General features: G+C 42.0%; 1 pseudogene; it reads right to left on the reverse strand.

Annotated features, from left to right (window-relative positions):
- Positions 1–10,694: 10,694 nt before the first annotated feature.
- LOC109439600 (programmed cell death protein 2) lies at positions 10,695–11,531 on the reverse strand (annotated as a pseudogene).
- Between the last annotated feature and the right edge of the window lie 5 nt (positions 11,532–11,536).

The raw sequence follows: 11,536 nt of genomic DNA on the forward strand, positions 1-11,536 counted from the left end.
AGGAGAGAAGGGATTAGAGCCTTCCCAGCTGCCCCTAACCCCTGCCCTTCTCAGTGCCTCGTCATCCCTATTTCAGCTTCCTTCACTCACACTCAGGCTCTGAGGCAAGTCACTGCAGGAGGCCACTGCTTCTGGCCTCTAGGGGTTCACTGACATGCCCCCCACCAATTCTTCATCCAGGTGAGGAAATCCCTTTCGCAAGATAGTTCTGTAAGATGAGGTTAGAAACTCTCTTGAAGAAAATAGAAATTCTAAAGCTTGGAAGCAAAGGACATCCAACCTACAAGATTTTTGTCCTGACTCAAGTGTCTTACAGATTGGCTCTGCGGGCACAGCTCATAGGTCTCCCTCCCACTTCCTCTTCCTTAGATCACCTCTGAGTTGGGCACCAAACAGACAGACTCAGTCATTCAGACCACAGTGGACCTGGGACAGAGCCCTCAGTCCCCCTAGGCACCAGTTTTCTTTCTTTCACTCCTGGGCATTGCCCAAGTTTGGACCTCTGGCATCAGGCTGCCCCAAAGGTTCTGTTTTGTTCTCTCAGTTATCCCTGGACCACTGGTGATGAAGACACTGCCCCTTTGGACAGTCAGCACTAATCTTTGGGGCTTCAAGCCTTCTGGAACAAATCCTTCAGCTGCCTCTATCCAGGAGGTCCCTATGGCCATGGTCTGGCATTCCTACCTCACTTCTGTCCCGCTTCTCTTGGTCTTGTCCGGCCTTCTTCATAGGCAGCTAATTGTGATAGTGGCATCCTTCAGTGAGGTCCCTCTATTTGTCACAGTGGCACAGGCTAGAGTTTGGGCCTGATTATGCTAGAGGTTATGGGGACTCAGTAGGAGGAACTTGGTTCCTGGAAAGTCATCTGCCTTACAGTGGCATTGCCAGAATAAGATTCTTTTCACATTCTTGTTTTCTTAACTCATTTGAAAACCATTCACTATGTCTCTAGTTCCTTCTCAGTGGTTTCTCTGGCTCATCTGTCCAGCAATAAGTGATAAAAGCTCTTCTGCTAGAGGTTTGGTACAGTATTCAGAACATCAAGCAGCTCTGCCATTGCAGCACAAGTGATAAGCAGGCATCACTCCATTTACAAGCTGTTAGTCTGGGCTTTAGTTTCTGCATCTATAAAATAGGAATGATCATTATGCCTGCTCCATAAGGTTAAATACAAATGCAGCACCTGGTACATAGCAGTACTTGCTGATACATTAAAGGTGGTGCAGAATTGTCACCTCTGAAACAGAGTGCCCTTCTAGGCAAGCATCCTGCCCATCTTTCCTCAGGAGGCATGGCTGATACCCAGGCCAGAGAGCCGGAAGATGGTGACATTACATGGTAACTGAGTGAATGGGATAGGGGGTCCCTAGTTACAAGAGTCTCACTCTTGGCACTCCCGAAATATGAGTTTGAATCATAAAAAATTGTTGGAGTTTGGAGAGAAAACTATAGATTTCTGTTAGTGTATCCCTACTTTTAGTCAGGCAAAGGAGAACTGGGGAAACGTGGGTTTTTCAGGTCTCCTAGCTCTTATCACTTCTCCCAGGTACTCCTGATGACTCATCACATAGCCAGAGTGTCTGTGTCTAGGCCTGCTCCTTAAACTTTAAACCTCCTGCTCCTCACCTGAGGATCTTGTTAAATGGAGATTCTGAGTTGGGGGTACCAGCAGGAAGCTGGAAATTTTACTTTTCTAACAAGCTCCCAGCCGCCCTGCCAGACCATCCTGTGAGTAGCTGGGCTCTAGGAAGTTGTCAGTAGAGTCTTAGCTCTGGAGATCCCAGAATCAATCTTTCTCTTGCAATATTAGCATATTAAAAACAAAATAAAACAAAGCTGCATTGGGCCTGTGATATCTGTGTCACCCCCCCCCCCACACACACACACACACCTGTCTGGAGTTTCATTATCTCCATATTTTGCTGCAAGTCCACTAAACCTATTGTGGGGACAGAGTCCCAGAGAGCAGTTTCTAGGCTCTCAATCTCACGTGGAAAGGTGCTGGCTCAGGTAGTAGATGGCCATCAGCCGTAACTAGTTCACCATCAGCTGTAACTAGTTAGCCATTGGCCACTGATATAACGGCTGCTAGCAAGCTCAGATTGCGGCTAGCAAGTGTGGTTAGCAAGCAGATTGTGGATCGTGTTGATCCTACTTCCTGTGTCTTGCCCGGCCGCCAGCGAGACTGGGGTGCAGGAAGACCCCTCGTTGGGGTACTGATGAATGTTTGCTTTTTTTGTCTCGACCAACCACTATCAAGAATATAAAGGTATGACTCCCCTATCTATGGCTCCATTGTTGTTCCTTTTTGGCCTCACCCTATCCTGCATTCTTGTGCGGGGAGCGGGAGCTGAGTCCCTGCATTACACCTGTTTTTGTCTTTCCTTTCTTCACTGACCATTCATTCAACAGATATTGTGGGGACAGAGCCCCAGAAAGTAGTTTACAGGCTCTCGGCCTCACGTGGAGGAGTGCTGGCTCGGGTGGTGAATGGCCGTCGGCTGTGGCCGGTTGGCGGATTGGCAGCTGGTATAACTGCTGCGGCTACGAAGGAGAGCCGAGGAGCCGAGCAGAGCCGAGCAGAGCCGAAGAGAGGAACAGAGTCGAGAGAGTGGAGGAGAGTCGTCGGTCTGTCGGTTGGCGGAAAGGCGGACGGCAGGTCACGCGTCCAGTGGGCCCAGCCTTCAGTGAGACCGTGGTGGTATGGCTCCCCTACCTATGGCTCCGTGGGTGTTCCTTTTCGGCCTCACCATATCCTGCGTTCTTGTGTGGGGAGCGGGAGCAGAGACCCCGCAGGCCGCCCCGCCTGAAAGATGGTGCGGCGAGAAGGCCTCCGCGCACGACAGATATTTACTGAGCACCTACCATGTGAAAGACATGGTGTACGAAGACAAATGCCTTTGTATTGCAGCTGAAGTATCAGAAATGAAAACCTGATTCTTACAATTCTCCTGTTTCCCCATGATATGAAGTGCAAGTGCCCATAAATGGCATTTCTAATACCTGCTAAAAGTAGACTTATTCTCTCATCCACAGCTCACCAGACCTCAAGCCCTACCTGGTACTTGTAATTGCCTGCTGACCTGCCTAGGAGCTTGGCTCCTGCTCCCTCCTTCCTCTTCCTGTGAGCACTCTTCCCACCACTGTCATTGATCATGCATTGCTCACTCACCCCCTTCAAGATGTAGTTCACCACCACACCTTTCAGGGAGCCTTCTGAACTCTCAGGTGGAGTTCCTGTACCCGCTTCATTCTGACAATTTTACATTGAAACTCTGGTTCTCTCCATGCTTAATTTTTTAAGTTTCTCAAGTATAGAGAAATGTCTCAGTCATTTCCCCAACACCAAATTTCTGCTGAATTGCAGTTTGGTTTAATTACTACACCACCTGGCAGGAACTCCTGCCTGCAGGTTTTCCCATTTGTGATGCCCACAGGCTGTGACCTGTTTCCAAGTCATTAGTTTTCACCTCCCAGCAGCTGGCAAAAGGCTAGATTAGATACTGGTGGGGAGTGAGAAATGTTCCAGGGTGAATGTGCGTCATCCGTGGTATGTAATATTTTACAGCCCAGCTGTCGAGACAGAATCAATAAAAACTCTGTCAGGCTGGTCTACCACAACCATGTTACACTTAGAAATAGAGCAGGACAGGAATTTTAGATCTGCTCCCACCCTGGCAATCTCTCATCTTTTGATATAATGAGATGCTTCATCTAATATTTGGGATGGCTAATCTTTCCTAATTTGGCAGCTTTTGTAACCATTTCATTTTTATGTCATTGAATTTCTATAAATCCATTCTCCTTTTATGACAAGAGGGTTTTGCAAAATTTTTGATTTTCATTCTCTACTCTTGAAATCACAAGCCCCATTCAAAAATCACACATACCCACCACCACCACCATCACAAACCAGATTTTAAAAATTTAATTAAGCACATAACCCATTTTTATTGTAGGAAGAAATATACATGTAAGTAAAAAAATCATTTCACTTAGTCCCACCATACACATGTGGGACACCTGTACTGTGTATATTTCCAGATCTATTTCTGTGCACATACACATGTGTAAATGTTATTTGAAAAATATGATCACCCTAGGATTCCAGGAGAGGACGGGGAAGACCTGCCAGCCAGACTCAGGCCCACCCACACAGCTGAGACCCCTAGAGGTGTGCAGACACCAGGGACAACACAGTCACGGGCCCAACTTAAGAGGCACATGATTCAACACACCCAGAGGCCAACTCCAGACCAAACCAGAGTACTACCAGGTTTGACCTACAAGTGACACACCCAGAGGAAATTCTCTACAGGCTCAAGAGCCCATAGAGGCCAAACCACATTTAAGCAGTCAACTCTCACGCAGCAGAACACCCTGTAGTGGGCAGAGCCAAGTCTCACAACTAGTCAGCCTAGGAGTTAACCCCACCTACTCACAACTGAAAAGCAATGAAAGATCTTCTTTAACATGACAATATACACAACACAAGAGTCACCTTTGGAGCACACGCAGAGAAGAACAAAGTAATTCAAGTCAAATATAAAGGACACATACTACATAAGATAACCCAGCAAGAACTAAGAACTCTAGGGAATCTACCTAACACATCGAAGCAAACACAGAGAGTCAGCCAGAATGGGGAAACAAAGAAACATATCCCAAATAAAAGAACAGAAGAAACCTCCAGAAATGGAACCAAATGAAACAGAGGTAACCAACCTTTCAGAGACAGAGTTCAGAACACTGATGATAAGAATGTTTAAGGAGCTTAGAGAGGATACAAAGAAGGATGTAGAAATCATAATGAACAACCAGTTAGAACTAAAGAACACAATTACCGAAATAAAGAACTCACTTGAAGGAATTAACAGCAGGCTAGATGAAGCAGAGGATCGAATCAGCGACTTAGAAGATAAGTTAGCAGAGATCACCCAAACAGAAAAACAGAAAGAAAAAAGAATAAAAAACAATGAAGATGGTTTAAGAGACCTATGGGATAACATCAAGTGCAACAACATGTGCATCATAGGAGTACCAGAAGGTGAAGAGAGGAAGCAAGGGATCGAAAACATATTTGAAGTAATAATGTCTGAAAACTTCCCTAACCTGATGAAGGAAACCAACATACAAGCCCAGGAAGTGCAGAGAGTTCCAAGCAGGATAAACCCAAACAGGCCAACACCAAGACACATTATAGTTAAAATGGCAAAGGTTAAAGACAAAGAGAGAATCCTAAAAGCAGCAAGAGAAAGACAGAGGGTTACACACAAGGGAACTCCCATAAGACTATCAAATGACTTTTCTACAGAAACATTGAAGGCCAGGAGGGAGTGGCAGGAGATACTCAAAGTGATGGAAAACAAAGGCCTACAACCTAGATTGCTTTATCCAGCAAGGCTGTCATTTAAGGTTGATGGAGAGATAAAGAGCTTCACAGAAAAGAATAAGTTAAAGGAATTTATTACCACCAAGCCAGCATTGCAAGAAATACTAAAAGGACTTCTGTAAATAGAAGAAAGATGAAAACAATCTAACTACAAATTTAAAGATGGCAATAATTATGTACCTATCAATAATCACTTTAAATGTAAATGGATTAAATGCTCCAATCAAGAGACATAGGGTGGCTGAGTGGATAAGAAAGCAAGACCCTTGTATATGCTGTATACAAGAGACTCACCTCAGATCAAAAGACACACACAGGCTGAAAGTGAAGGGTTGGAGTAAGATATTTCATGCAAATGGAAATGAGAAGAAAGCTGGAGTTGCAATACTTATATCTGACAAAATAGACTTTAAAATGAAGAACATATTAAAAGACAAAGATGGGCACTATATAATAATAAAGGGATCGATCCAACAAGAGGACATAACCCTAGTAAACATCTATGCACCCAACATAGGAGCACCTAAATATATAAAACAGATATTGACTGACATAAAGACAGAGATCAACAGTAACACTATCATAGTAGGGGACTTCAACACACCTCTGACAACAAGGGACAGGTCTTCCAGACAGAAAATCAATATGGAAACAACAGCCTTAAATGACACATTGGACCACTTGGAGGTAATCTATATTTTCAGAGCATTTCACCCCAATGCTGCAGAATACACGTTCTTCTCAAGCGCACATGGAACATTTTCCAAGATAGACCATATGTTAGGCCACAAAACAAGTCTTGATAAATTTAAGAAAATTGAAATCATATCAAGTGTCTTCTCTGACCACAGTGCTATGAAATTAGAAATGAAATACAGGAAAAAAACTGGAAGACACACCAATTCATGGAGGCTGAACAACATGTTACTAAATAATGAATGGGTCAACCTGGAGATCAAGGAAGAGATCAAAAGATATCTCGAGACAAACAAAAATGAAAACAGGACGACCCAAAATCTATGGGATGCCGCAAAAGCAGTCCTAAGAGGGAAATTTATAGCATTGCAGGCCTACCTAAAGAAACAAGAAACATCACTAATCAACAGTTTATCTTCACACTTAAGAGATCTGGAAAAAGAACAGCAAAATAAGCCCAAAGGGAGTACCAGGAAGGGGATAATAAAGATCAGAGTGGAAATAAATGAAATAGAAACCAGAAAAACAACAACAAAAGATCAATGAATCCAAGAGTTGGTTCTTAGAGAAGATAAACAAAATTGACAAACCTTTAGCCAGACTCATTAAAAACAAGAGAGAGAGGACCCAAATTAATAAAATCAGAAATGAAAGAGGAGAAGACAACAGATAACGCAGAAATACAAAAAAAATTAAGAAATTACTATGAGCAACTATATGCCAACAAATTTGACAATCTGGAAGAAATGGACAATTTTCTAGAGGCGTGCAACCTTCCAAGGCTAACTCAAGAAGAAACAGAAAACCTGAATAGACTGATTACCAACAGGAAAATTGAATCAGTAATCAACCATCTCCCAACAAACGAAAGCCCTGGACCAGATGGCTTTACAGGTGAATTTTACAAAACGTTAAAAAAAAAATTACCACCTATTCTCCTCAAGCTCTTCCAAAAAATCCAGAAGGAGGGAAGACTCCCAAACACTTTTTACAAAGCCACTATCACCCTGATCCCAAAATCAGACAAAGACACCACAAAAAAAGAAAACTACAGGCCGATATCTCTAATGAATATAAGATGCAAAAATCCTCAACAAAATATTAGCGAACAGAATTCAGCAATACATTAAAAAGATCATACACCATGATCAAGTGGGATTCATCCCTGGTATGCAACGGTAGTTCAACATCCACAAATCAATTAATGTAACACACCACATTAACAAAATGAAAAATAAAAATCACATGATCATATCAATAGATGTAGAAAAAGCATTTGATAAAATCCAGCAGCCATTTATGATAAAAACCCTTAAGAAAGTGGGAATAGAGGGATCATATCTCAACATAATAAAGGCCATATATGATAAACCCACAGCTAACATCATACTCAATGGGGAAAAGCTAAAACCATTCCCCTTAAGATCAGGAACAAGGCAAGGTTGCCCACTTTCTCCACTTCTATTCAACATAGTGCTGGAAGTTCTAGCCACAGCAATCAGACAAGAAAAAGAAATAAAAGGCATCCAAATCGGTAAGGAGGAAGTAAAATTGTCATTATATGCAGATGACATGATACTATATATAGAGAACCCTAAAGACTCCACCAAGAAACTATTAGAGCTGATAGATGAATTTAGTAAAGTAGCAGGATACAAAATTAATATTCAGAAATCAGTTGCATTTGTATATGTCAATAATAAAACATCAGAAGGAGAAATTAAAAAGCAATCCCATTTACAATTGCTCCAAAGACTATAAATACCTGGGAATAAATTTAACCAAAGAAGTAAAAGATCTGTACTCAGAAAATTATAAGACACTGAAGAAAGAAATGAAAGAAGATACAAATAGATGGAAACACATACCATGTTCATGGATAGGAAGAATTAATATAGTTAAAATGTCCATATTGCCTAAGGCAATATACATATTCAATGCAATTCCTATCAAACTACCAAAGACGTTTTTCACAGAAATAGAACATATAATCCTAAAATGTATATGGGACCATAAAAGACCCTGGATAGCCTCAGCAATCTTGAGAAATAAGAACAAAGTGGGAGGTATAAAGATACCTGACATCAAATTATACTACAAGGCTACAGTAATCAAAACAGTATGGCATAAAAACAGACACATAGATCAATGGAACAGAATAGAGAGTCCAGAAATAAATTCATGCCTATATGGCCATTTAATCTATGACAGTGGAAGCAAGAATGTACGGTGGGGTAAAGACAGTCTATTCAATAAATGGGGCTGGGAAACCTGGACAGACACATGCAAAAAAATGAAGCTGGACCACCTCCTTACACCATATACAAAAATAAATTCAAAATGGCTTAAAGACTTAAATGTAAGATCTGAAACCATAAAATTCCTAGAAGAAAATATAGGAAGAAACTTCACAGACATTACCCAGAGTAAGATTTTTACTGATGTATCCCCTTGCGTGAGGGAAGTAAGAGAAAAAATAAACATGTGGGATTACATCAAACTAAAAAGGTTTTTTCACAGCAAAGGAAACCATCAATAAAACAAAAAGGGATCCTACTGAATGGGAAACTATATTTGCCAATGATATATCTGATAAGGGGTTAATATCACAAGTTTATAAAAAACTCACTCAACTCAACTCCAAAAAAACAAACAACCCAATTAAAAAATGGGCAGAGGACATGAAGAGACATTTTTCTAAAAAGGACATACAGATGGCAAACAGACATATGAAGAAATGCTCAACGGCACTAATCATCAGAGAAATGCAAATAAAAACCACAATGAGATACCACCTCACCCATCAAAATGGCTATCATCAATAAATCAACAAACAACAAGTGCTGGCGCGGATGTGGAGAAAAGGGAACGCTTGTGCACTGTTGGTGGGATTGCAGATTGGTGCAGCCACTATGGAAAACAGTACGGAGGTATCTCAAAAATTTGAAAATGGAACTACCTTATGATCCAGCAATTCCACTCCTAGGTGTCTATCCAGAGAAATCCAAAACTCTAATTCAAAAAACTTCATGCACTCCTATGTTTATTGCAGCACTATACACAATAGCCAAGACATGGAAACAACCGAAATGCCCATCGGTAGATGACTGGATTAAGAAACTGTGGTACATTTATACAATGGAGTATTACGCAGCCATAAAGAAGAAATAAATCTTACCATTTGCAACAACATGGATGGACCTAGAGAACATTATGTTAAGTGAAATAAGTCAGACAGAGAAAGACAAATACCATATGATCTCATTTATATGTGGAATCTAAAGCAAAGAATAAGTGAATGAACTAATCAGAAACAGTTTTGGAGACCTAGAGGAAAAACTGAGGGTTGCTAGATGGACGGGGGGTGGGGGGGGTTGGATAAGGGGGAAGGTGAGGGGATTAGAAAACAGTCGGTAGGATGGGCCTGGTGGCTCAGGCAGTTGGAGCTCCATGCGCCTAACTCCGAAGGCTGCCGGTTCGATTCCCACATGGGCCAGTGGGCTCTTAACCACAAGGTTGCCAGTTCAACAACTTGAGTCCTGCAAGGGATGGTGGGCAGCGCCCCCTGCAACTAAGATTGAACACGGCACCTTGAGCAGAGCTGCCGCTGAGCTCCCAGATGGCTCAGTTGGTTGGAGCGCATCCTCTCAACCACAAGGTTGCTGGTTTCGACTCCCGCAAGGGATGGTGGGCTGTGCCCCCTGCAACTAGCCACGGCAACTGGACCTGGAGCTGAGCTGCACCCTCCACAACTAAGACTGAAAGGCCAACAACTTGAAGCTGAACAGAACCCTCCACAACTAAGATTGAAAGGACAACAACTTGACTTGGAAAAATGGCCTGGAAGTACACACTGTTCCCCAATAAAGTCTTGTTCCCCTTCCCCAATAAAATCTTAAAAAAAGAAAAAAAAGAAAAAAGAAAACAGTTGGTAACCACAAGATGGCCACGGGGTTTTGAAAATTAATTTGGGGAATGTAATCAATAATGTTGTAAAGATTTTGTAGGGTATCCGATTGACACTTGTCCTATTTGGGAGACAACCTCAGAGATGATGTAGATGCCTGATTACTGCACTGTACACCTGAAGCTGAACAATAATGAATGCCAACTATAATTATATATGTATGTATATATATGTATGTACTTACTTACAAGAAGTGGAGTACAGCATTAGGAATAGAGACAGTGGAAATGTAATGGCTCTGTGCGATGTCAGAGATAGTGGATGGGGGGGGGAGGTTCACACTGTATGAGGGATATAAATGATAAACGTCTAAGTATTACTTTGTCTTGTGCACCTGAAACTAATAAAAAAAGAAAAATATGATCACACTATGAATACCATCTATAACGGAATCTTGTTGTCAATTGAGATCTATATCTTATTGGGTGTCAATATAGATCTGTAACATTAAGACTGCATAACCTTCTGCTGTATAATGTACCAAAATGTATTTAATTCTATCAATTAAGACATTGTAAACAATGGCCAAACAACATCTTTGTACCTTTATCTCTGGTATAATTAATTCCTTAGGATAAAGTCCTAGATGTGAAATTCCATGATCTGAGAGATTATTAGCATTCTTAAGGCTTTATGTCTTTAAACTGTATGTGTTACATCTTGCTTCCATACAAATTCCTCTGTGTAGCCAGTGCCCAGACTACAGCATTCAGCACAGGTGAAGACGGCCAGGATGACCCAGACAACACTCCGGCCCACTCTGTCCACCTTTAGGTAGTTAAGCAGCTGAGAAATGACCTGGAATTTGAATATTCTCTAGGTACCACAGGAGCAATCTGGAATATCATTTTCCAGAAAAGGATATTTCACCAGAAATCCAGATGGGGACAAACCTTCTGCCATATGCGATAATCTGTTCTGGTTCAAGGACTATTTTAGTTTTAAACTTCCGGAAAATTTTATCTTCCCTGGTTTCATGTTTTGATGTGGAATTCAATTCTTCCTCTGCTGCTTCACCCATGCTCCCTATAACGTCTAACTCATTTTCCTTTTCCACAACTTCAGGTATTATTTCACCTTCTGTTTCTATTATCATTTCAAATTCTGGAAAAAGGAAGCTGTGGTGTGGAACTGTATTGTCCCAGTTATCTGATTATGTACAAGCCTGCTTCTGCCCCATCACCAACGTGGAGTCCGAGGTTCCTTGCTGCAGTAACGTGCCTGTGGCATCTGGAGAGTGGTAGGAGCCTAAGCAGCCACAAACCCTGCAGGACTGAGCACCAGACTTGAGCTGTAGGCACAGGGATTCTCCTGTCTGTGGGGGAGGAGACTCAGAAGGTTGCTCATATGAGTTAAAGTCATTTTTCCTGAGTAGCTGATTTCTAAAAAATCGCAGGCCAACGCAGGGCTGCGGCTGTGGCAGCGGCAGCAGAAGAGACCCGGTGATCCAGCATCGTGCAGCCAGGCAGCCGAATGTACAG

Source organism: Rhinolophus sinicus, linkage group LG06 (genome assembly GCF_036562045.2).
Source record: "Rhinolophus sinicus isolate RSC01 linkage group LG06, ASM3656204v1, whole genome shotgun sequence".
Taxonomy (NCBI): domain Eukaryota; kingdom Metazoa; phylum Chordata; class Mammalia; order Chiroptera; family Rhinolophidae; genus Rhinolophus; species Rhinolophus sinicus.